At 39.3% G+C, this 27,852-nt stretch overlaps 1 protein-coding gene across 9 annotated transcripts in view; it reads right to left on the minus strand.

The window, feature by feature from the left end:
- Positions 1-27,852, minus strand: part of FILIP1 (filamin A interacting protein 1) — a 222,941-nt gene that overhangs the window by 175,475 nt on the left and 19,614 nt on the right. For 3 of the 9 annotated variants that reach the window (XM_005596796.4, XM_001503595.6, XM_014733831.3), the window contains exon 1: positions 19,203-20,241. The exons of 4 other annotated variants lie outside the window; for them this stretch is intronic. The gene's annotated coding sequence lies outside the window, so the exon portion shown is untranslated. Of the gene's footprint in view, positions 1-13,741; positions 14,022-19,202; positions 20,242-27,852 lie in introns of those variants that run through there. 2 more of the 9 variants (XM_070225148.1, XM_023650661.2) reach the window with 1 other exon arrangement.

The following is a 27,852-nucleotide window of genomic DNA, read 5'->3' on the forward strand; positions in this document are numbered from 1 at the left end:
CTCATGTCCTGCCAGGGGACCACTGAGAAACACTTCAGAACTGAGCAGATTTAGTATTAAAGAAAATAACATTGTTAGAATGTGACAGAATATTCTGGTTATATTTAAAGGAAGATAGAACTCAGTTGAAAGAAAAGAAATTGCCTAAACTATTCTTTTTCTGTCTCATGAGGATTTGAACACCAAGAGAGTTCAGACCAGCGGGAGAGACGACCTAAACCAGGAGTTCTCAGCCAGGGGTGATTCCGCCCCTCAGGGGATATTTGGCAATGTTGAAAGACACTTTTGGTTGTCACAGCTTGGAGTGGGAGATACTACTGGTATCTGGCGGGTAGGGGCCAAGGGTGCGTAAGGATAAACATCCTACAATGCGCAGGACAGGCCCTCACAACAAATAATTATCCCGCACCAAACATCAGTTGTGTTAAGGTTGAAACGCTGAGCTAGAGCACCGTGGCAGTCACTGGGGAGACCTCCTATCAGGCAGCAAAGCAGGCTGGATTAAGATCAAAAATGATGTTACAGTTACAAAGGATGGAGTCATATGGAAATCCAGTTTTAGATTACAGCCTTCCTGTGTCAATAACATTTTAATTCTGGTCTCTATGAAGACATTTTCGGTTATTAAAAACAAATGCTTACCAAAGGGACGTAAGCTAAGTCTAATGATGAGGAGCCATCAGACAGACTGCAAATGATGCGACAGGCTGCAAACACATGAGTCCAGGAATCTTCCGCAGTGTCCAGGAAGGGCTAGAGGAATGTTCCGGACTTAAATAAACGAAAGAGCCACAACTAAACACAATGTGATTCGGAAATAAATTCTCTTGCCCCAGGACATTGTCTTGCCCCAGGGCGTTGCTGGGATGGCTGGGAAATCTGGACGGCTGCTGAGGATTAGATGATAGTAATGTAGGAATGTAAAATTCCTAATCTTGAAGCTTGTGTCCTAGCTATGGCGGCGAACACCCTCGTTTGCAGGAAATGCACACCAAAGAACCGGGGACGAAGGAACATCAGATTGGAACCAACTCTCCAAGGGCTCAGGGAAAAGCCTTTGTGCCATACTTCCTACCTTTCTGCAAGTTTGTGATTGTTTCAAATTTAAAAAATCAAATCAAATGCATTTTGGGGAAAGCAAAATGTCCATGCATACGGTAGCCAAGAACTGTTTTATTTAAAAATATAGAAACATTATAGTTTTACTTGGGACAAGATAAGACAACCCCTACCAGATCTCTAGGGTAACCCCGGAAGTCTTTTAGGGAAGAAAGTAGCTTCCTAACATACACAGAGAGACAGACAATGTTGGCATTATGACCTCCAGGGAATAGCTTATTAGACTTTGAGTTTAAATGGAATATTCCTTATTTATTTGGCCATGTGAACTAATCCATTAAGTCATTTTAAAATAACGTCAACTTTTTTTCTTATTAAATATGATGCATACTTGTTGTAGAAGTTTAAAATCACACATTTATCTTTCCAAACACAGATGACCATTGTTAATGTTTGGAATATAGTCTTCGAATTTTTTCAGTAGAATCTTAAAGTATATATTTTTTATAATGTATTTATTTTTATTTAATATTTTATTAAATAGCCATTTACTCTTTCATATTTGATGTCTGCAGAGATTGTCATTATGTGGATGTACCGAGAGCAACTCATATTCCACCTTTTCTTGATTAATAATGCCCTGTTATTAAACATATATGTTTGTTTCCAACTTTTCACTACAACAGAAGTGCTGCACTCATGTGGCTGTAATTCATTAAAAGTCTTCAGTTAAACACCCACTCTGTGTTTAATGCCATCGCCACTACTCCAGGTGATTATCATATGATAACTAGCCATATGCCAGACCCAGCAGTCTCACGCCTTCAGGAACAGTCAGTGTGCGCAGAGGGAAAAAAGTGAGATCTCTCCCTGTAACTTGTTTGTCCCACTGAGATGCTAGTTCCTTTTTTCTTCCAGGCAGCGTTTCCGCAGGAGGTCTGCAGTTGACCTGGGGGCAGTGGGTGAACTGTTTTTAGGTTCCCCAGAGGAGGCACAAGGCTTCCTCCTTCCATGAGACTATTGCACTCATTATCATTAAAGAAGATATCGGACAAAATTTAATTGATCTCCATTTTAAAGTGAGTGTAATTTAAAATTTCCCCTAAAATGTATCTTAAGTATAAATCAAGTTATTTGAATTATAAATCACACACAGTGGGAGCTGGCCAACACAAGTCATAGAAAAGGGTGAAGATTTGATGTCACTAACAGCAGTTAGCTTTCCACAGGGAAAACTATATTTTATAACCTGAACCAGTCATGAGGGGAATCAGGCGTAAAACAATGGATGGCTCAGAGCTCACTCAATTCCTCTCCTCACATCAGCTTACAGTCCTTGTTGTATTTATGGTGGCTGGGCGTCGCCCACCATCCCACAGTTCTATACAGAGGACAACCCAGCACGTGTTAACAATATATTGTTATATTACTACACATTAGATCACACATATTACATATAATATATAATATTAATATATTATTGAAACAAAAATCTTTTCTGAGGTTTAACAAGTTAAAATGGCTTTGAATATATGGTTTATTTTTTTGACTTTGATAATATCTTTGTGGGTAATTTTTTTTTATTTTATAGTGAATTCGGTATGCAAATCAAAGCTATCAAGTAGTAGAAAATCCATGAGGGAAAAAGTTATTTCATGGGCTTGCACCCTGTATTCTAAAACCTAGATATCTGAGTTTCAAATAAGCCAAAATTTTAGGTGACAAGAAGTCAGACCATGTCTTAAGGAAGAATTCAAAAAATAGCATGATTATACCTTTAAAATGGGAATAAAAACAGTTGTTATTATTATATCAAGCATATAAAGCATCTAGCATAGTTTCTGGTATGTTGGAAGCACTCAATAAAAGTAACTATGATTCTTATTATTCTGTCATTTATTTTCTTGCTGAAACCAATAGATATAATAGTTATATTAAAATTAATATTCATTTATTAATGATTGTCATATTCACATGACAGTTTATAGATCAGGTCTTATTGGCGTCGTTGTTTCTAATTTGTCATTCAGCTTAATTGGGCCGTAAGTAGAAAAATACACAGACAATTGCTTCTGTGGTTAAGTGTAGATCACACACACCACAGGAAGTGATGTGCAACCTTCAGTTTGGTGTGAACTAAGTAAACAAATCAATCAATCACTATTCGTGAGAAAACTAAGTCGGGTAAATGAAAGTCATTACACAACTTCATTATATAGAATCCTTCCCAGAATATTCTAGAAAATGGTGTCCAATCCATTCCATATACATATTTTAAGTCTGCATTTATAACTCTCCTTTTAAATAAAGCTGTTATGAAAAGTTTCTGGAATGCAGCTGAGGATTTTACATAATCAAGATTCTGACTTTTTCCTGGTATACTGAACATCCTTTACAATCCTTGTACTCAAACCGCGTCCTTCCAGTCTCGTAGTGTAATAGACACCATTCCCCCTTAAAGCCTCAAGTTCCAGAGTAGAAAAATAAATATTCAAAACTGAGAAGAGAGTCAAGTCAGACCGTCTTCCTCTTTCCAAGCGTATGGTTTAACGACCACATTGAATGGTAATTTGTACTTCAAATTGCTCTGTTGCACAACAATCTAGAAGAAATGGCAGGTCGCTCCTCCAAGGTGGCTATTTCTCAGAGAGTGATTGGGGTTAACAGTTTTGATTGGAAATTGATAATAAATCTTGAAGTTGAAGATTAATTATTGGTAACAAATTATCCTTTGTGAATAACAACTTTCTCTGTAACATTAATAAAAGTGTCTTGATCTGTGTAGCTTTCATGTATATTAATGTTGAAGGATGCTCTGCGACTGGCTGAAGCAGAGAAATAACAGAAAGAAGGTTCAGAAAAGGAGGAAAAGAGGAGAGAATAAGGAATAAGCCCAGCAAAGCATGGAAAGTGGATTAGAAGCCTGACGGAGAAGGCCCTCATGGGAGGGAAGGGACAAAACGCACATATCAAGGCCTGAACCCAGATGGAAAGGGAAGACGGGGAAACAATTCCCGGCATCACAGCATGAGTAGGTAAGGGAGACGACACAGCACAATATGAAGCAAGGACCTGAGGCTATCCTCCTTGCCTTGGCTGTTAAAGAACAGAGGACTACAAGGGGACAATGTGATGGACTCATTGAATACTGCACTGTTACATTACTTGGCCTAGCAATCACCAAATAGAAGTTGGAAATAAAGCACAGTGGTGCTATGATTCACACTTACATTCAATTAACAGATTTATATATAATGCTTGGGCTCATTCCTCTTTATCTGTGGGTTTGAGAGAGGAAAAGGCACTCATTCGCTTGTGCTCAGTATATGAAAAAGGACACCTGGAAGGAAAACAAAGTGGTAAACCACCACTTCTCACCCCAGCACATTCTTTGCTGGACTAACAGCAAAAGACGATCTAGATGCCAGCTTGGTTTAAAATACCTAGCGCCCACCTTCACGCTGGCTAACCTTTCAGGAGTGGCTTCCGCCAAAAAAAAGGCTTCCCCAGGAAAAACCACAAGGTGTTAGCACACAAGGTCTTAGGTGAGATTTCACTCACTTCACTGCTCCCCGCCCATTCACAAAACTTCCCTGCTCTCAAACCAGTGAGAAGTAGGTGGGCATCATACGCACCATGCACCACCCTCCCAAGACCCCTCACAGGACACACGCACACCACGCACAACTCAAAACCCAGCCTCCCTCCATCCCCTGGAATAACAGACAGAATTGATGAGTAGTGAGTTGCCAGTGTTCTGAAAAGCCCAGCGTCTGGAGGTGCCAGGGGCATGACGAGACAGAGAGATCATCAGCTCTTATACAACAGGTATATTGGGAAATAACCCAAGTCAAGTAGTGTTCTGGATTCCAGAAAAGTATGCAGCACAATGCTCTGGCTTGTCTGTGAACTCATATATCTGCATTCATAAGCTATGTGACCTTGAGAAAGTCAAACTTTCTGGGTCTCAGGTTCCTCATCTCTTATAAAAAGGGACTGGAGTCAATCATCTCTTAGCACCTATCACTATCTATGTTATGGTGAAACAATTTTTTTCAGAATAGTCCATGAACTTAGCAGATTGCCCCAAAGTTGAACCTTAGTACCGCTTTCCAGGATCAGTTTAACTCTATAAGCCCCATGAGCATGAGCAGTTTTATAAAGAGAAGTCAAAGGCAAGGAGTTCCATGCTCCAGTGCCCATTTTATCTACCTACCCCCTGGTCTCTCACCCTCATGATCCAGTCAGAGCTGTGTCCATTTGGGTTATTAGTTTATGTTTTGATAAAAACATCACTCAGGAAATACATTGCCATCAAGATGTACCCGGCACTTCAAAGATTAGGCAGAATGGACCATGCAGCCTTCTTTCAACAACTCTGACGGAACAAGTGTCTCCTAGGAAATCCTATCAGGCTACTGAGGAAGAACGATGTGGGCTTTTTTAAAAAAAATACGAGCTCTAGGTCTGCCAAACTTCTGGAAGTCAATAGACAATATTTGAGAACAATAAGAGGAAGAGAAAACAATTCATTCTCAAAAGTATCACATGTTTTGACTCTCCTATTTCTCAAAATGGAAATGGCCTTATTTTTCTTCTGAATATAAAGATTTTCACCGCATTTTGTCGAATTGCTTTTCGGGAAGCTTGTCCTAGCTGATTTCCCAACAACGGTGCCCATTTCCTCACCCTCAGCAACCTGGGTAATTGGATTCTTTTGAGTCTTTGTCTATGTGTTAGTTGAAATAATACTGTCTTCTTTTAATTTGAACTTTTAATTATCAGTGAAGTTAGTTTTTCACATTTGTTACAAATTGCTTATGTCATTTGTCCATTTTTCTTTTGCTGTGTCTCTTTGTTTTACTCACTTAAAAGAGTTTTTTATATTAAGGATATTTGTCCTTGATTATTTTTGTCACAAACATTTCTGTCTAGATTACTGTTTGCATTTTAACTTTGTTCATGAGGTGGGTTTTCTTCTGTGTAAAGGTTTTCCTTCAGCTTGTATGGAGTCAAATATTTTAATCTTTTCTTTTACTGCTTTCTTGTCTTGCTTAGGGAGATCTTACCGACTTCACCTATATATATTTTTTTGAGTATTTCATTATCATTTTTGTGCACTTAAATTTCTGAGGCATCTAGAATGCGTTTTGGTATAAGGTGTAATGTATAGATTTAATTTCATTTTTTTCCAGTTTTTTCAACCCCATTGATTGAAAAATCCAAATTTTCTCTTCTGTTTTGAAGTGTCTGTCCTTCCTAACACTAAATTCTTATATGTAGGTGTCTATTTTGCTGGGCTTTCTACTATTTTCCCTTGATCTCCTCATCTGATGTGAACTGATTCTGACACCACTACCAAAGTGTTATAATGAGTGCAGTTTCAAAATTCATTTAAATATGTGGTATGGCAATGTTCCCAACTTGTACTTTAAAAATTTTCTGGCAATTCACACAGGTTTCTTGCTCCAGCAGCAGTTAGGCACTTGAAATATTGAATATATGTAAGTATTTTTCAAAGTGTACAAGCCTGTAAAAGTCTTAAAGCAAGTAATTTTATAAAAATATTCATCACTCCCTTTTAGAGTAGTCACTGTTTTGAAAGAATACTCAGAAGGGGAGTGGTGGTGAGGGTCAGGAATTTTCCAGGCCATAAGATGCATATTTGGCTGGCAAGTTATGGCCAATACAAGTTTAAGTATGATGAAAATATATGTATACAGTGCATTCTCTTCATCACATTATTCTTAAAAACATTAAAATTATCACGTAAGCAGAAAGAGTGCAACTTACAAGGTTCCTACCATTTGTAAAGCTATGTGGACTTGTTGCAACAAATCAGATATTTGAGCCCTACAATCACATTCATTTCTGCTGCGTTCCCTTAAAGCTTGTTTGTCAGGCCCTATCTCGCGTTCAGCCTCTCAAGTCCCCCTTTCCCACAGCAAGAGTCACTTTATCTCCTCCACGATTTCTGAACCAAACACTGACCACCCAAAACCAGGAAAGTGCTCACACCGTATCATTTACTCGCTAGTCGGATGCGCTGAAATTGCCATTGGTCTTCCCTGGAACCCTTGTTATAGGATAGAGGTAATATATTATTCACCATTGCATCTCAATCCCTAACTCAGTGCCTGACACATGTGAATCTTAAGAAATATTTAGTGAATGGATGACCCTGAAGACTAAACGTGAAGCAGGAGGGACACAAAGAGCTCCAGCCCAGTACTCTTGGGTTTAGCATCTTAGCCATTTTGACACTGCGTTACAATTTTGGGATCTCACTCACAGTCTCTAGGACTGCTCCTTCTCCAGAACTATCCTGTCCTTAACCCCTCCCTCCCTGCTCTCCTCCCTGCTCCTGCTGGTAGGCTTGACCAAGAGCTGACTCCCTGCCTGTGTCAACACGGCCATGCTCCACCGCCTGCTGGGACACCCTATAACATCACATTAGACCCTCCGATGTCAGCTGTTAACTTGGACCACTCTGTCATCTAATGCATAACATCTGGATCCTGTGTTCCACCTGCTCCCAGTGCAGCCCAGCCCAGCCCCTCTGCCAGCATCAGCCTTGCCTGATTGAGCCCAAGGCATGTTCTTCAAGATAAGCAGACTGAGTGGAACTCACTCTACAATTAGTCCCTTTCACATGGCCCAAATCCTTTCAAATTCTCACACAATAGTAGTCATAATAGTGTTGAAGTCCAACTCCTATGAAAGTGTCAGGGAACGGAAATTGAAATAATATAATGCAGATATAAATCAAGTTTTAGGGTTATAAACATACACTAATACTATGTGGAAAAACAAGAAATCTGTTTTTTTCTCTAATCTCTCTCTTGAAAGGACAAAATTCTTCACTTTCTGAGAAACCACATGTCACTTTCATCTGGTTTTCCCCCTTGTCCTCTTCTCTGTTGATCTCAGCGTTTCACATGTTCGTTTTGGTGAGATTCCATCACAATACATCACCAGGAACACATGTGTTCCACTGGGACTTTATTGCCTGGAAGATGTGGATGGTGATGTAAATAACAGCATCATTGGAATCTGGAGGAAGTGATGCAAGGAAGAGAGCTATGGTGAAATAAGGCAATTAAGCAACTATAATCAATATTTCCCTTTGGGGTACTGTGCACGGTATTGATGCCGATAGGGACCTTCAGTGGTATTCATCAGCTGGAGCTGTCAACAGAAACATTAATTAAACGGCAGCTGTTGCTTTACCACTTGTAGGGGAGTGGAGCAACCCTAACTCCAAAATAGATTTCCAAGGATGAGAGAACTTTCAGCTAATAAACCACAATAAGAGCCTGGTTGTGTTTTTTTTCATGAGTTTTGTGGCTCATGAGTGAAAAGATGAGTGGCAAATATTTGCAATTAGACCTGTGTCAACAGTTGTGTCTCATACCACCATATTCAAAGTAAGAGTAGCAGTCTGTTACTCGGGATTCGTATATATCATTGTTGATCATAGCTACACAGTCCAGCTTCCACTCATTTAGTTATGCATTGGTTGCTCTCTGACACTCTAATGAACATTTAAAATGTTTGTTGATTTTTAATTTGTATTGTTATAAAAGCAATATGTGACCATTAGGTTTTCAAGAATACTGAAAAGCAGAGAAATAATCACCCATGGTCACTGATTGTTATTCCTCTGTTTATCAAAAAAAAAATTATGTTCAGTTGAATCAGTGGAAACTGGTTAGTAATGTTTACTTCCTCAATTCCATGCCGTTTAATGGAATCAATGTAACAAACACTTATTGAGCACTTGTTTTGTGCACCGTGATTCTGAAAACAGTCCCAAGTCATACCTGAATCTATTTATCACATTAACTTTACATGAAAATATTTATCGTAGAATAATTATGATAATTTTTCACTTTTTGTTTAGTTTCTATTTCTTGGAAAAAATCTGTGCTACAGTATTTGCCATGGGTGATTTTCATCTTAGTAAAGTTCATTTAACCAGACAATGCATATAGATTTTCCTCTAGGTTTGAAAAAGCCTGCTCTGTAGAATTTCCGATTTACAGAATCAATCAGAAAATTAATTCTATACATGCTACCTAAAAATGTACACTTTAAAAGGTCTTCAGAGCACACTGCCCCGCCGGCCAGTCAGTTCCATGGACAGACCACCTTGTTTCCAACGCACCTGCTGCTAAAGGAGAAGCAAAGTGATTAATCTCTTCCTGTTGTTGCTGATGTCACGAGAAGTTAGAGGGTGGTATGAAAGTCTAGGCAGGGGAATCCCAGGGCAAACAGTGAACCGAGCCAAATTCATAGGGCTTGGGGAAAGTCAGGATCTGAATAGAAGAGAAAAGTTTGCGGGTAGCATTTCCATGGAAAGGTAAAAAAAAATACGTTCCCAAAAGTAAGGCAGAAAATATTATACTGGTTCACAAGGGAAAGGAAAGATAAAACATAAGTAAGTCACTGGGGAAAATGGAGCACCCCGGAGAGGTCTCTAAGAGCATGGGTTGCCTCCAATTGGCCCACCTACTGGGAAAGCAGAGAAGAAGGCAAGAACCCAACCTCAGGTCAAGCAGAAAACCTTGTTAGTGGGAACTCAGAGGACCGAGGCCAGCTGCCACAAGACCCTAGATGCTGGAACAGGGAGGCAGCTGCCATCCAACGCCTTGTATCCTCAGAGTTGGCTCCAGAATAGCAAAGTGATTAAGAGCACAAGCTGAGGAGGCCAATTGCCCAGACTCGTATCCCAGACCTGCCACCTGCTTCTGGCAGGGTCTTGGACAATTCCCTCAGCCCTCATATCTGTAAACGGTAGTGCGTATGGATTTCTGCCTCATGAGCTGGTTAGTGTCTGACACGTAGAAAGTACTCACTAACATCAGCTACTTCGTTATTACGATCATGTGATAGAAAAAGGAATCGACTAGGACTCAGAGGACTTTGTAACTTCTGCCAAGTGACTTCTCTTCCCTCATGCTAGTACTGCCTTCTTTAAAATGATGAGACTGTACTGGTTCTCAACTCTCGATACACATTAAAATCATACAAAATCTTCCAAAACAGACCACTACTTGGGCATCCACTCAGGCAGAACTCTGGAGCACAGTCCTGCTAGCTGCACATTTAAAGCACTCAGGCGATTCTGATGTAAAGGGAGTGTTGAGAACCACAAGACTAGATGATCTCAGAGCTCCAGGGGAGTGCAGAGTCTAGAGGTTTCCGCCATCTCCGGTTTCCTGCCTGGTATGGATGGTTCCAGCACCAATGCTGCATATGCTGTATAATCATCAACAGTATAAGACTCAGAGCCCCATTCTTGCTCAAAATCATACCAGGTACAGAAGTGCCAGGAGAACTGGGAGCTCTCACAGAATGTCTTAGATAATTCTTGAATGAATATGATAAATTGTTAATATCTTCCATTTAAGAGGCATTAGCTAAAGATTAACGTGGAAATTATCACTCAGGTTTGTTGCCAAGAGAAATTTAGAATAACTAAATGAGAAAAAAAATACTTCCAGAAACCAACCAGCCAAGCCCTTTGTCTCCACAAAATATAACATTAATTCTTTCCCTCCCTTGACACTGTTACCCCCTTTTCACATAAAGACAGGAGAGGACAGAAGGTAAATCCTGAGTTTATTTGTTGTAAGGAAATCAGGAGAGATCATGTGAATGAAGCAGAGAATCTTGATACAATGTAACACGTCTACCTTTATTTTTTTTTTTTTCGTTTGGATTGGATTAAATAGATCTGTGCCACAGAGCAAAACGTATGTCTGTTTCAGGAAGATGCTAGCCTGTCAAGCCAGTAGTAGTATAAATCCTGTGCATGGACCAGTAATGAGCATGTGTTTGTGTGTGTGTTGGAGTGTGCTCATATAGCTGTGAAAGATACTGTTTTCAGTCATAGAATAGAATTGCTCAGGGGGTAGAGATTCAATCTGTGATGTGTTCACTTCACATGAAAAGTTCCCCTTCCTGGGATATTCAGTCCCACATCTGGGATATCTGATAGACTGGAAAAGTATTTATGGGCACTGGCATAAGAAAAAGCAATGTGTTCTCTGCTCCTTCAAAATTGTATTCGAACTGCTCTCGTTTACTTCAGACAACCCAAAGGTTCAATGCCATGCATGTACACTGGAACTCAAACGGTACAACTGTATCCGGATAGTCAGACATTCAGCATCATTAAAGGTAACTCTTGGTTAATAAAGATAAAAGAACTAAATAAAATATACAATAAAATGTCTCATGTCATTGCCGCACAGTAGCAAACCGCTGGCTGAAAAGTATTAGGTAATTTTCCTTAAACTATAGCAAGCTCTCTGTTTTTTTCTGAAGGAACAACATGCTACTAGATTGATAACTTACTACCTAAACAAAGTTTTGGGGAGCCAATAAGAGCCCTTATATGGAATGAGACTTTCTGTCCCCTTCCTCACATCCTCCTCCAACCAATGTGCACACGTCACCTACGGCTTCTTCAAGGAATATTGCTACCAACAGCTGCAGTAAATATTTTGTAGCACTCCCTCTTGAACCCACTTAACAACCCGAATGCTTAGGATGAAGGCAGAGATCTGCGGAGCATTTCAAATGTTACAATAGAAGGTAAAGTTCTGCGTTGTCAACAGGAGCAAGAGACCAAAACCCCTATGGTATCAAAGTATCTGGCTACAATAGTAGCCACAACAGCTCATAAAAGCAAGCACTCTATGGCATCCTCTCCCAGGGAATCAACTCAGCAACGTAGAAACCAAGAACCACACTGCCCGGTCAGTAACTGTGGAAGAACGGTGTCTGCGCTCCAGCGTCTCAGGCCTAGCTCTTCCTGGGTTGCCCAATTCCACTGGCCACGGAAGCTTCTGGTTCTACTTCGGGACCCTGGAGAAGAGCCCCAGTTGGCGTTTGACTCTGAATCTCTTAATTCTCTGCTCTTTGTGAATCTTTTCCGACAGCAGGGGCAGCTGACCCCCTGTAGTGTCATGTTCTACAACTTTCACTAAAACACCGAACACCTCACAGTCACCTAGGTGAGGGCCTTCCTTGAACAGCTGCCTGCATTTCGAGAAAGTGGTGAAAATATGAGCTAAATAAGGTCAAATTGCCTGGATTTGCATTTCAAATCTACCACTGGGCAAGTTACTTCCCATCTGTAAGCCTCATTTTTCTAATCTGTAAAATGGTAAAAATGGTGCCTTGTAGGATTGTTATGAGAAGTAAATAAAATCATCCATGTAAAGTGCTTGGCACAATGCCTGGCACAGAATAATCTCCAGTCTATGCTATTATTATCATCATTTATGGGTACCAAATAATTATATATAGCTACATAATATATATGTTATGTAGATAAATATAATTATATATAGCTACTATTATCGTTATATTATCTATTATATCATTACATAAGAATTGGGATTCAGATGTCCCGGTCATTGGTCGGAACACCTGGTATGCCGGGTAATGATTTGTGGAATGAACGGAATACAGAAGGTGAGGATATGTTCCCAAAGTTGAGGGGCCCCTGAGGAGTGAATTCTACCACTGCAGCTGGCTTCCTCAAGGGCCAGAACAGCAGGCTGTGACCAAAGTAGTTGGTTTGGTGGTGTCCAACCCAAAGAATGGTATCTATCAAGACAGTGTGTGAAAGTTAAGCTGTGTGTAAGGTCCCTCCCTCGTCCAAACGCCAGGCTGCTCTTCTAGCACGTGTCACTCACTAAACAGTTAACAAAACACAAAGAGCCTCGAACACGTCCAGTGTCACATTTCAAGACTTATAGAATAATTAGGAAACATCTGAGCTGGCAAAACTCTTCCTGGCTCACCCTGGCAAGCAGACCATCTTTGTTTTCTATTAGTGTGTGTTGTTGTCACAGTAACTGCCAGGCTCCAAATACAGGCCCAGGGTGTCATTTCCTCATGGACTTAGGCCGCCACACCGAAATAGCATTATGAACTCGGCAATGCCTCTTCCTTTCCTGCTGTGCTGTGGTCCTCAGTCAAAGAAGCAGGCCTTAAAATGAGTTACTTAAAACATAAGTATATTAAAGAGATATAAAGAAAAATAAGGTCCATTTATCCCTATTATTGTATCGCCTATGACTCATGTGTGTGTGTGGGAAAACCTTATTTTTGCAAAGATCTTTTAGATAAACAAGGCAAGTTGGCAGTAACTTGATTGCCTTGGTGATGTCAGCAGCCTACTGTTTTCAATCAAATTGTCCTTTGGCTTTAAATCTTTAGCAAATCATTTTTTAAAGAATGTATTTGGCCAACCCTGATATGTCCATTTCATGGCTTTCTTACACCTTTTCCTTACAAAGATAAGCAGCAGATAATTCATTTCTTCAAAGTAACTTGGGAAGATTGCTGTTACGTTTACTGCAAAAGCAAAAAAAGACTGTTTTCAAGTGTAGGCATATAAGGTCCTTGTCCAGTGAAGCAACAGTCATCATTTTCATCTGTATTTTCGTGAAGGAGATAGAGGCGACAGCGTTTAAGCAAGAAAGCAAAAACAGAAAAATCCCTGACCCTAAGGGCTCCATTAAAGTCAGATTACATGAGATAAATTCTGCATTCACTTTAAAAATTCTTTTTCAGTCTGTCTTTCACAGACCTCAGAAACACATAAATCACCCAACATTATGCACATTGACACCATTTCCCAAAAAGGAAAAGCAACACCTACTTTCCTTTGACTTTTCAGCGCTTCCGTGGCTTGAACTGGGCTCTTAGGGTCTGGAGTGCTGGCTTACGAGGGGTTTCTTCAGCTCTCTGCTGGGAGTTTCTCAAATTCTGCAATCTGCTGGGGTAACAGCCAGCTAGAGCTGCTCAGTTCACGTTTGACTTTTCTTATTCAAAGTTCTTCCACAATTTGCTGCCTGGCCTTTGAAATTAAACTGTCTGAGCTACTGCCACAGGGAAAGCTGTGTTCTGCCTGCAGCTTCTTCCCCCCTCTGATTAGCTGAGAGGAGGACTGACCATTTAAGGACAAAGAACATAATCCAATATATTTTCCTGAGGTTCCTATATTTTGGCCTAGAACCTTTATAATGTATTCTGTAAAGCCAGGAAAAGGTTTTTCCTTATTTTCTTTCCTTCCTTTCTTCTTTCTTTCTTTCTGCAACAAGGTTTTCATCTGAGAATGACAATGCTAAAACTCAGTTTGCCTTATCTTTTAGAAACTCATCCTTTCAATTGGGAAAAATAAAGCAAAATGGACAAGTTTAAACCATCACCACCCCGCAAAAAGTTTTTGTGACACTAATGCTACTAAGAAACTGCCCCGTTTACAAGGGTGCTTCATAAACGTATTTGTTAAATTAAATATACAGAGTAGTAAGTGCCCCATAATATCCACACACATCTTTACGATATAACACTTTCTTTTTGCTTGCCTTGGGATATACTTTCTTGTCATGTTTAAGAAGAATGAATAGGATTAAGGGCAATGAATAGCAAGAATTCATTTCCATTTGGTAAGGTTGAAGCTAGCATGAGATGACCTTTTTTGGTCTTTTCATTTTTATCTGTTACTAGGTTAGTAAAACAAAACAAAACATCTAAGGGAAGAAATAAAGAATGATGAATTTAATAACGTATCCCTCCATGGAGGAGGAAGTCTCCGTTGCCATCCATTACCCGGTGTCATCGTATATAAGAGACACCCAGCACTGTGTGTAAACACACTTCATCTCCCAGTGCAAATATAGAAAGCGTAGAACAGTCTATGCTGCGGGGGATTTCTTAGCCTTTTTAGTAATGATTCTGTAAGACAGCAGACTGCTGAGTGATAAGGGAGGGTTTGAAACATAAATTCCTCACTAAATTATTGGCTGGCGTTCAAACTCTGTCTTCTCAGCGTACCCGGCAGCAAAGCATGCCCCAAACAGGATGCCAAACTGAAGCAGTGCATTTTTCTGCCTTTCCTATGATCTATGAACCTGAGTTCACAGGCTATCCGTATGTAAGAATTTTGTGTGCAGCACATTAAAAATAAACAGATAATTACATTTAAGGTGTGGTAATAAAGAATAACAGCTTATATTTATTGAAAAGTCTACCAGGCAACTGTAAGTTTTATTAACTCATTTAATCTTTGAAACAACTCTAGGAGGAAGATAATATTATTATCCTCATTTTACAGATGAGGAAACTGAGGCACAGAGAATCATTTGCCCAGGGTCACAGTGGACTGGAAGCCAGGCCACCTGGCTGCCTAAGCTAGAGCCTTTCCTGCCTCCTCCATGCTAAGGAACATGTCCTTGTTTCATGTCTTCAACTCAGATTTAAGGAAACAAAATGTATTTTATTATCTTACCTTTTATTCTGTTGCTACATACATCAAAAATAATTAATGTACAAACAAATTTATACTGCAGGCTTTTAGAGGCCATTTTTCTAACAAGTTGTTACCAGTCTTTTCTTCTTGAACTTTTCTGCTAAAATAGAGCTCAACCTAAGCTGCTCCGACACGCCCCGTGACGCTGCTTTTCTAAACCCCACATGCTTAGAGAAATAAGATGAGACAGATGAGTGAAGATGCAGATGAAACAAGCTCTGTAAAACCCTCTTTCTTAGGTCACCTCTTTTATGAAAAAATGCTCATCTTCCAAAAAAGAAAAACATAATTAGCATTAGTTTAGAATATGTATTTTACTACAAAGTTTCACTTCTAAAGAATAAGTAAAAATTATAACCAAAGGGGAACCATTGTTAAACGAATATATTAAATATTTCACAAATTTAATTGGGAAAATCCCATAGTGCTTCTTGCTGAACACCCGTTTGGAAGAGTAATTTCAACCTCCTTGGCCATCTTAAAACATAAAGAAAATGCTTTTCTTTAGAGAAACAGAAAAAACTGCTTCCAAATCCTGATTCCTGCTTCCCCTCACACTGTAGGTCTACAGATTTTGTGAGTGATTAAAAATAAAACTAAGTGTTTCTTTTTTTAAAATATTTGGGAGAAAAGAAAAATAAAGGATCCTAACATGATATTTAAATATTTTAATGTTCAAGGCCAGATTCAAATCCACAGTGACCCACAAATAGAAAGAGCCGTGATTTAAACGAATAGTACCAAAGGCAACCAGGAGGAGACTCTGACACCAAAAGACGATGCCAGTCTGTGCGTTACACTGTCTATAGGTAGAGGTGCGTACCGAGGACGTGCATGTATATAGGCAGTCTTTACACAGCCCCTTTTCCACTTCCTTCTCGAGAGGGACATCATCTCCACAATCAGGTACATGAGCATAGATAGTTACAGTAACTTGTAATTTTTCTGTGCATAGTAAAACTGTGAAGACTTCCCCTGAGAAATTTTTGAGATAAAAAGCTATTAACCACACTTAACAGCTGCTTTTCTTGATTTTATACTTATCTATACTTTCTTACATACTCGTTATCAGAAATCTAGAGCCAAGGGCCAGCCCTGTGGCCGAGTGGTTAAGTTCACACGCTCTGCTTCAGCAGCCTAGGACTCGCTGCTTCAGATCCTGGGCACAGACCTACACACCGCTCATCAAGCCATGCTGTGGCAGCGCCCCACATAGAAGAACTAGAAGGACTTACAACTAGCATACACAACTATGTACTGGAGCTTTGGGGAATAAAAAAAAAGAGGAAGATTGACAACAGATGTTAGCTCAGGGCCAATCTTAAAAAAACAAAAAGAAAAGAAAGAAATTCTAGAGCCAAAACTGTTAATAGAACATCTACAATGTGCATGGGGTTGAAAAGCTCCAAAGTCAAGTGATTCTTAAGACCATGCTTTTCAGCTGATCACCTTCATAAAATTGTTCTGAACTGGAAGAAGCAAACCCTGCTCCGAAGTACCCTATTCTAACAGAGCACCAAACTGTCAAAACTAAGAAGGAATCACTTCTCAAAGGTATGGTCCAGGAAATCATTGCGAAAGTGGCAGAACTGTTCTGGGTTTTAAAGAGTGGAAGGGGGAGGAAAGGCGTTCCAGGCAGGGGAATGGAACTGGCAGAGGTGGACCACTAAAATATGCACTGTGCATGTGTTTGGAGAATGGCCCAAAATCTGAAGTATCTGAAGCAGAGGGACACTTGTTGAGCAGTGGGAGCTGAGACTGGAAAAGTTAAGTACGTGCCAGATGATAGAAGGTTTTCAGAGTACTCAGGGTAGCTGTTTGGCAGCAACCAGGAGTCCAGGAAGATAACTGAAGAGTAGAGAGAGCGGCATAGCAATGCTTTAGGAAAGTTCACCCCATGGTTATGGGCAAGATGGTTTGGATGGCAATGAGGGGTGGGAAGGGAGCAGCATTGTTACAGTCCTGACTGAAGTAAAGGGCACAGGCCTTGGCGTGGTGGGAGATACGGCAATGGAACCTAACAACTCTTCCGGTGAAGGAGAAAGGGAAGACTCCAAAATAACATGGAAACGCAAACTTGAGTGAACGAGAGAACAGAATCTGCGTGGTTTGTGGAGCGTTTGATTGTTCATACACTGGAGGAAAGCACACGGTCTAACCTGAGCTATTTTTGATTCTCAAGGGTAAACTTAATATCTATGAAGACAGTGATACTCACAAATCAATTCATCAGGAAACACGGCTCTCACTCAGGGCCAGATGCTATAGTCAGTTATCTATACACTGTTCCACTGACTCCAAAAGAAATCACATGCCTAGAACTAATAGTTGGCTTTGGCCTTACGCGTACGTTTATAAGCCAACAATGCGACCCTTCCTAAGATAAAAACAAGAAAAATGTAAAGCATTTAGTTCTGACTTTTCAAACTCTTTCAAGACAAAGATACTTCATCTCCACTAAGGCACCAGGAGTTTCCTTCTGTGATACCAAGGTTTCCAGAGTGCATTTTGCACTGTTTCTTGTATACATTCATTATATACGATTAGCTTAACTTACTTACAAAACATAATACATACTGAAATGTATGTACTATTTCATTTTCCTTAACATACAATATATAAGTATTAATTAGTTTTTCTTAAAATAAGAACATTCACTGAAAGGATTGATACATTCCTATCTGTCAATAAACAATTTATTCAAAACTGGCCTTGGGTAAATTCTTTCCTTAGCCTGACAAAATAGACTCAAAATTCCTTTTAAAACGTGCATCTGTATCTTCTTTGATATTACCCTTAGATTAGAATATTCATTCGAATGATCATGTTCATTTACAGGAACAAACTTCCTATGCAATCCAACTCAACCTCAGACACCAGGTGTCAATACCAACCACCTTACCAACATACAGCGATAACGTTTGTCAGATTCACCATGAAATTCGACACTCTAGGCAATTCTGATACAATTGTACGGTAACTCATGGAAGCGGAAACAATATACTAACTGATGAAAGGGGGATTTCCCTCACACTATGGTAACATACTCATACACTTACATTAAACATTAAATGCAACTCAAGAAAGGATTTTTTCTAATAAATTCAATTTTAGTTTTAAAAATCAGAATCTGTTTTATCTATACACAAGCAATTATTCAATTTATCTAAAAAAAACCACAAAATAACATTCCCCTGAATAGTTCATACTCAGTAACCACAAAAGTGGTGATTTACTACCAAGCATACTTTGTGCCTAGTTAGAAGCATTCGGGGTGATATGCACCAAGGTCAGAACCAGCACAAGGTGTACCCGTGTAATTAGAGAATTAGGCAGAAGGAGAAGCGATAGCAGCAGGAAGTTACAAGCACAAACACCAAGCAGGACTTCCCTCTCACTGACCACACAAGCTGCTCAGCTAGTTTCAATACATGAAAGTTATTTTGCTTCTAGGAAAATATCCCTTCCATTGGTTGGCCACCCTAATCGTGGAAGGAGCTGTGAAGCTGTCCTTTGTCATGTTTCTGTTACCTGCCAAAGAATGATAACTTGGCAGAAATATTTTGACAGCTATTAAAGCATCATAACAATCTTTGTGTTTAAAAAAGAATACGTATACTTCTGAGAAAGATCATGTTTCTGATTCTCTAAAAATAATCCACAATGATTATCATAATTTCTAATTGTGTTATCACATAATGCAACAGTAAAGAAGCCAAGGAAACAGACAACACAATCAGAGAGAACTCTCTTCTCGTGGAAGCAGAAATTTCTGAAGAGAATAAGTAGCTGTTTATTTGGCTCTTACCTGGCAGCAGCTCCTTTAGGCAAGGGTATGTCCTTTATGGAGGTAGCTTATCCTTTGAAGAACCCAGTGGCTTGTCCCACAGCCCAAGAGAGACTGGAGTCCTGGAAAACTAGCCAGCCCAAAAGAATACAGAGGAAAAAGCTTTTCCCACTTTCTTTCCTAGGACTAGCCAATAGCTGAAGTCATGCAGGAAACGGAGTAGAGAGAAGGGGAAAGCAGCTTCTTCTCCCCGAAATCCTGATCAGCAGAAATTGGAGGCTGTCGTATGCCTCCCACCCAGACTTTTGTTTAAAAGTTTTTTCAACTGTTGCTAGGTGTTGTTGGGTTCTGAGATTAGGTTTCTGTCTTCTGCCCCCTTCACAACACTGTCAGAGAAATGACTTTGTTGAGGAGCCGAGCTCGCGTGTGCTATATTTAACCAGTGTTCTCAGCAAGTCAAGCCTGTCAACAGCTGAGAAGTTTGGAGTCGGTTTCACTCGGTTCCTCGGCAGCTGGTTATCAGTGGATATAGCTCTGCTCACTCTGTAAAAGATTGCGGGAAACCGGCAGACCCTTTTAAGAACTGCTTATTACACAAAGGTAATTATTACTTGAGGCTGTTAAATTCAGATTGTGATTTGGGACTTAGGTTTCAAAATCTGAAAAGAAACAGCAGCAGCTGTCTTGAACAGAGCAATTTACCAATGCAGTATTCTTCTCAATTAAGCTTTCTCGGATAAATAAATTTTCTTAAATAAAAAAGGCTTTTAAAAGTATATCACAACTGTTGGGAAAATTCACAGCGGGAGATCATTTCCCGACAGTTTTTTATGTTAACGTCACATTTATAGCTCGATGACGGACCCAGTCATATCAGACTTGACCAGTTTATATACCTGAATGTTACTAAAATAAGGTTACCATAAAGGACTGTCTGTAACACCATGCTTTTGAAAAGAGTCAGGTTAAGAAGGAAAATCTTAGCATTCTTACTCAGGTCATTCATTCAAAGAGAGAAATGGAGAAACACTCCAGGAAAGTCAGGACTGGAGACGCCTCTGGTTGTTGACAGCCTTGCCTCGTCGTTAACCCTCCAGTCTCCAAAACTAGGGGAGGGCACTTTCACCCTAAACTCCAACAGGAAAAATGTCTCTAGATATTTGATTTGCTTTATTCTATATCATAAAATAGTACGAATCTGCTAAAGTTAAGACTCATAAAAAAAAATTTGTGTTTAACTAGTTCTTGGGACTGTCTTACTAACTACATATGTGAAATTAACAGTAAGAGGAACTGAGAGGTGAAGTAGGAAGGGAGACACACACATTATTGGTTAACACAGTAGAAAATTGCCCCGACAAAAATCTCGCCAATATCATTATAAAGGTTGCCCCCACTTCCTAAGATCAACTCACCAGTTTTAAGATACCCTTTTTTTGACATGCAAACTGAAGTCGGAGCAAGGAGACACGTAAAGGCACGAGTTTGTAAGCATTCTATACGTGCGGGAAGTGGCTTATGTGCAGGATAGCCTTAACTCCTCTCTGGAAAGGCTACCACTCTTCACAAGGGGTGTATGTATGTGTGCGTGTCCTTCCTTTTAAAGAAATGACCCTCACCTCCAAGGTTAGCTGACCCCCACACCTCAATCTGTCAGAAAAACATCTCAGTTCTTCCCATCCCAGCCTCCATGCTAACAGTATTCATCCTCTCCTCTTAATTTATTTACAAGTGTTCGCATATGAAATTGCATTTGTTCAGATTCTTAGTCTTCCTGGGTCTGCGCCAACCTTGATTTTAAAAAAAAAAGGACTTCTTTTAAGATGAAAGGGTTCTTATGTGAAATTAACTGACTCTTCTAGAACACTAATGGACCTTTCAGAAACAATCTATTCACAGTCCCTAAACAGCGGGTTTTGAGAAGAGGTGGAAGTGTGACTGGGCTATGAGATAGTTCAGAATCACCAAGAGAACTTTTTAAAAAATCACAAAGGGGTGGGGTATGGGGAGATTATTGTCTGAAAAATGCACACACCCCACACACATATCCCACACGCAACAGCCCCAGGTTGAAAATAGCTTCACTAGAGAGGACTCCAGGAATGTATCATTTCACCCCTACTCAGAGCTGGCTTCATAGACATGTCTGATCCAAAATGAAGCAGAGAAGCTTGGAGCCAAAGCCAAGATAACTGAGGGGAGATAACCCGCTTTGCCTTTATGGGCCTAGATAATTCCATTGAGAGGGTGATAGCTATTTCTTCCCTAACTGTCCAGACAATTAAAGTTTTCAATGTTGTTTTGTTTTGTTTAATGAAAACCTAGTTCCCCCACCACTGTTTTCTTTAACCCTTGGATTAGCTGTTCCTTGTTGCTATTTGTTTATTTTAAGCAATGTGGTAACAAGCAACAGGATACAGAGTATTTCATATAATTAGGTACTGTTGCTACCTTCGAATTATGTTCTTTAATTATATTAGGCATCTGTGCTTGTCTGACAATACTCCGTAATGATCAGTCTGCCTCTGTCTCTCTGCCTTTGTCTCTCCGTCTCTATCTCTCTCTCACACACACACACACACACATTCTCTCTCTCTCTAAAGTGAATTTATTTTTGAAGGCTTCCCCGCCCCCTCACCCCAGGGGAATGATTATTCAGACAAGAGCACTTCCTACATAATCCACAGAGGAAGTAGTGCCATTAAGAACTATTAGAAATTTATGTTTTGTATACAGTCAACAAGGAACTGATTTTTCAACACGTATTGTTAATATATTACTGTTCAGCTGCATCCTTTTCCCACAGTCTTAAGTGTGAGTATTCTGAGAACCTCTGATAAACTTACCAGTAAAGCTGAATTTCCCAACTTCAAGGATGAGTCATGATGAAACTTTTCAATAAGAAGACAGATTAACACTATCAGTGAGAAAAAAGCAAGTGAATTCAGCAAGAGAGTTGGCACATTATCTCTATATCCATTTCTGAAACCAAAGTTTACCATATTGTTCACATTTCAACAGGCATAGTGATTTTTTTAAAGTCAAGAAAATAAGTTATTTAATATACCAGTGAAGAGAAAAATAGACATTTGATTCCAAATGATGTTCGGGGCAGGGGCCAGGGTTGGGGGTGGGGGTGTATGCAGGGAGTTGACAGCCTGGTCCCAAGACGGATGTAAGCTCCCAGGTGGCAGAGAGTGCTTCCTGTTTGTTCCTTACTGAATACTCAGGCAGCATAGAAGGGTCAATAATTAGGAACGATTGAAGGAGCAAATGAACATAGAAAAGACTAAAGAAAAGATGAAGAAAACTTTAGAGCATATTCTCCGTAAACTTACAGAAAATGCTTCCAGGCTCTCTGGACAGAGTTGGGTCATTATTAGCTGCATATTAAAAGTTATAGAAAGAAATTCTTAGATTGGGAATTAATTATTTTGAATTTTGTTAAAATTTCAAAGGAAAGTAGTAGATTTCAAGATAATAATAAAAATACCTATGCAACACTTAGTATACGCCAGGCAGAGTTCTCAGGGCCTGATGTACACTAACCCACTTAATTCTTACAATAAGCCAGTGAGGTAGGCGTTATTATCATCACCCATTTAACAGGCAAGAAAACTGAAGCACAGCAATCTTAAACTAACTTGACCTAGGTCACATGCTAGTAGGCAGCAGAACAAGAATTTGAACTAGGGAATTTGGTTCCAAGAATTTTTGTTCTTAACCGCTTAACTGCATCGTACATTTAATAGTCACGGTAGCCGGTTCTTAGCAATCACTGAGGGTCAAAACTTATAGACTTTGCTATACCTGAATATACATGCTTCTGGCGCCCCCCCCCCCCAAAAAAATACACTTAAAATTCCACGGCTTTGAGGCAGACAAAAAAAAGTGGCATAATTTCCTGATCAGCATAGTAAAAGAAAAACTCATTGGAATTGAAGTCCTGTTGAACACCAGAGAAGAGAAAATTGGTCTGAAAAGAAGATAATTGCTTTGAAGAAAAAAAGTGTATTTTTAAGCAAAGGATATGAGTTGCTCGGTATTCCCTCTAAAACAAACAGTGCGTGATGTTTTAGATGAAAGAGTTCACTGCTTAATGAAATTCTAAAATTACATTCTAAAAATATAGTTTTGGTCTATGAGTTGATAAGCAATTTAAAAATGTTCATGAGCTATGCATTCACAATCAAAACTCCTCAAAGATGTAAGCAGCAACGAGAAAAAACAAAAAACAATTGGGGGCGGAGGGGATCATTATATATTAACCAGCTCTTGGGTATAAAATGATATTGTGTTAACTTAGAGAGTCAGGTTTTAGAATTTAAAAATACCTGCATTTCCTATTAATCTAGCTGTGCTTCTATTTAGGTTTTACAAAACTTTTTAAAAAATAGTGCTAATACTTTGTAATATCTACACATATTCATAATAAAATAACTAATTTGTCCTGTTTACAAATAAGACACTTTGTCACACCTACATTTATTTATAAAATATTCAATTAAATTATTTATTTTCCCAACAGCTTCAGAGAAAAGAGAGCCAAGACTAGGTTTTTAAAAACTTATAGGATAATAATATTTTTGCATTAACTTGAGAAAAGTAAGCATGTACATGCATGTGTCAGACATTAAAATTCCCACTTCCTTGTGTATGTGCTTGAAAGCAGGTTAACAGAACTTGAAAGTTCCTACAGGACCCTGCTGAGCTTGAGGACAACAGCGCCCTGCGTTTCCATCGGGTCAGATTACGGTCTCTTGAGTGTTTTCCTCCTTCTTTTCCTGTTCCAGAGTGATCCCTAATCCTGCTCAGTACTCTAATTCCTAGTTGCAATGGATGACTTTTAACAAGTGTTTAAAAGGGGATGAGACAGCTACTATCCAAGAAATAAACAGAGAATTGGAAAACCAGTGACTGGGCACAGAGCCTTACAGGATAATGCACTTTTCTCCACAAAGCTTATGGGTTTGTGTATACACACTATATAGATAATTACAGTTAACTCTGCAAAATGGGCTGCCTTGAAAGCACAGTGGTTAAGATCTCTGATTCTGGAGTCAGGCAAAGCTAATCTGAATTCAGACTCCTTTACTTATTACCTGTGTGAACTTAGCAAATTACTTTATTTCACCTAAGCCTCCTTCACCTCAAAGATTAGTCAAAGAACTTAGGACTATTCATAGTAGCCAAACACTGGAAACTGTCTCTGAGTGCTTTCTACGGTTGAATGGGCACACTGAGGTACAGTCAGACAATGTCATGCTCTACAGCAATGACAGTGAACCATCTACAGCTACCTGTGACAATGCGGATAAATCTCTCAAACAAGAAATGTTAAACGAAAGAAGCCAGACCCACAACAGTACACTGTATGCTTCCAGACATAAGATGCTCAAAACCAGACAAATCTAATCGATGGTTCTGGAAGTCGGGAGAGCAGTTACCGCTGGGAGGTGGGCACGTGGCTGGAAATGGGCACGAGCGAGGCTTCTGTGGCACTGGCGATGCTCTGTTTCCTGCTAGTTATACCACTGTGTTCAATTTGAAAAACTTCATCAGCTGTACTCTTATGATTTATGTATTTTTATGTCTTTATAATTTAGTAAAAAGTTAAAAAATTAAAAATAATTTTAAATATATAATGCTTCAGAATCCTTACCTTCTGAAATACTTACAAATGAAATAAGATGATATCTGGGATTTACTTGGAAACAATCCACTGCAAAGAGAGGAAGAGAAGTGGGTGGCGGGATAATGAAACAGGGTTGGCCGTGAGCAGACAGTTCCTGAGGCCGGGTAATGGGTAATCGTTAGGCCACTCCCTCTACGTTCAGACAGGCTTTTAGTTTTCTACAATAATGTATCTTCAAAATAGTGCTTACTATCTGGCACATAAGTAGACGCTCAATAAATATTAGTTATTAATTTAAATACTAATATTATTATGACTGTCATCTTAAAATATCTATAGGAACTGAACTCTTTGGATCCAACTGAGTCTTTACATGGAAATCACGTAGAATTTCATTGACGTCATGAGGTAATTAAGAAAACAATTAGATTTATAATATTAACACAGACTATTAGCAACTGAGATCAAAAGTTCAACAAGAAAAAAAGTGAGGAAACTAGAAAGGCCTGCCTGAGGCAAATTAGTCCTAAAACCACAGGGGAAACAGCCTGCATTCATGCTTTCATCACCGTATTGTTCTACCCATCTGATAATGAAAGGAGGAAATATCAGGAAAGCAAGACGTTTGGGTGGTAAAGCTGGACGCCAGCAGAGGTGGTTAGTAACACGAAGGTAAAACACTCAGGGTGAGAAAAGCTCAGAAATATGTAAATCCGTATTCATTTGACAGCCGAGCAGGCCATCATAGGCTTCATGTTTGCATTCTTTGCTTCTTTTATCTGAAAATGAGATAATAATCCACCTCCTGGGAGAGCTGGAACAAGTAACCAGGGAAGGAAAGTGTTTTGAAAGGATGAAATATCTAAAAACCTTGTACCTCCAAGACTCCTTCTGATCACCTACCCTACGAGGTGAGTAACCAGGCGATGAAATCAGGAAAGAAGTTCTTCAAAAGGCCTAGTGCTAAATAAATATAATATAGTATAATGAACGTAGGAATTGGAATCATGAGGTAGAGGGAGAAAATAAAAAAGTAAATGAGAATTACAAAGCAGTAATTTTTTTTTAACAAATTGACCTCTATAAGGTAATTACAAATTCCTTGTTGACCCTTTAGCCATTAAAAAAATAATACAGAAGAATATTAAATTATTTCATGAATTGGAAAGAAATTTAGTGAAAGTTAAGTGAAAACAGCAGGTAATAAAGCTAATAAATTATTGTATTATCTCATCAGGTGATAGATGTATAAAGATAAATAGAAAGAGATATCCCCTCCCATACCACGCATATAAATTTCTACAGAAACACATAAATGCACACATATATGTGTATATTTATACCTAAAATACATAAATCATAATAATTACAACCGTTGGCTTCCCCTACGTTTTTAAAATTTTTTAATTGACATTTTGTTTTCACAGTAGGAAAATAAGATTATTTAAAATCCTTTTTCACGGGAGTGGTTTTCCAATATTTTGCTGGGGTGGAGACTTGAAAAGCTGTGCTTGGAATGACTTGCCTTTCTTCTTACTATTCAGGATGTCAATGAATTTGCCTCAAGATACTGTAATAATTAAACAAATGAACACAGCTGAATTTTGTCTGGGGTGGGTATGGCATTCAGTTTCATTAGTTGAATTCCTTTTAATATTTGCTCACAGGAAAAAGAAAAAGGTTGTCTTTTTATGATTCTTCAAAATGAGCTATAGTTGCTTTGATTTCCATGCTTTTTCTACTCTTTTATCCTTACAAATGTTTTAATTCTTTATAACGTTACATCACTGCAATTGCGTCTGTAAATTTCTGCTGTGACATTTTCTCTCTCAGCCACAGACTGTGTTTGGGTTCTGCCTAGAAATTCTGCTGGAGCCAGGAGAAAGCCTTGTCACCTTCAGGGCTTACCTGAGGGAAGGTCCAGCCATTGTCCTGCTGCGGACTTTAAGCGATAGGGGACAGAGAAACACTTTGCACTTCTCCAGCAATATCTGAAACATGACATCACTATCTGAATATGGCTTATGGTAGAAAGGGCCTTGGGAAAAAGGAGACTTTGCTGACGTCAACTAGTGAGACAATTTTTAAAAATAATTTAATCCCTCTCAGCCTAGTTCCTCAATTGTCAAGTGGAGATAGTGGCATTTAATCTACACACCCCACCACCACTCTGCACCCTCCACCACCACCACCACACTGCTGGTCCCAGTACATAAGACAAGGGGAAGCAGCGCCCCAGAGTGGGAACGGAGGGTGAGAGGGAAGAGGAGGCATGGCGCTGCTGGCCTCGCCACCGTCCATTTTCATTATCTAAAGTTATTTTCATTGCCTAAAATTATTCTATTTACCTAAAATGTGTTACTTGTTATAAGCTTTGTTTCTAACACAGACACCTTTTTTACAAAACATAACTTATTGCTTAGGTTTTTATAGATAATTCTAAACTATTAAAAACACTATAGAATATATAAAAATAGGAAAGCAGACATTTTTTTTCAAAAGTTACTGATTAAATTAGTTGTAGCCTTGCTAAAGGAAAAAAAATGTTAAACTCCAAGACCAAATTTTGCTCCTTTATGCCAAGAAAAAGCATTTTAATCTTCTGTGTGTGCGCGTGCTTAGAAGTTCCGTCATCTGTAAAGCAGGTGCATTCGAATGTAAATCTGCTCGACAGCATTTGTCAGAAAATGAGTACATGCATTGTGGAAGCAATGGACTTAAGCCACACACCAAAACTATAAACCTCCAGATGTTTTCAGATTATAAATAAGTAGAGGAGAATGAGAGGACAGGCTCTGAGGAGAGAGTTGACAGCTAGTGGTGACAGGAGCATAGCTCATCCCAGTGCTAGTTCAGACCTGCAAACAAGAAGCTGGTCCAACACTACACCAGTTTCCTCAGGAAAACGTGAATCCTATGTGTGCCTTTGTGGGATTCCATCAGAATTTGCTGTAGAATTTATGTAATAAATGAGGAGCCCTTGCTCTGTGTAAGGCACCGTAAAGCCATGGGTCTCAATTGAGAGCATTTTTGGCC

The sequence above is a fragment of the Equus caballus genome, chromosome 10, assembly GCF_041296265.1.
Source record: "Equus caballus isolate H_3958 breed thoroughbred chromosome 10, TB-T2T, whole genome shotgun sequence".
NCBI classification, from domain to species: Eukaryota; Metazoa; Chordata; class Mammalia; order Perissodactyla; family Equidae; genus Equus; species Equus caballus.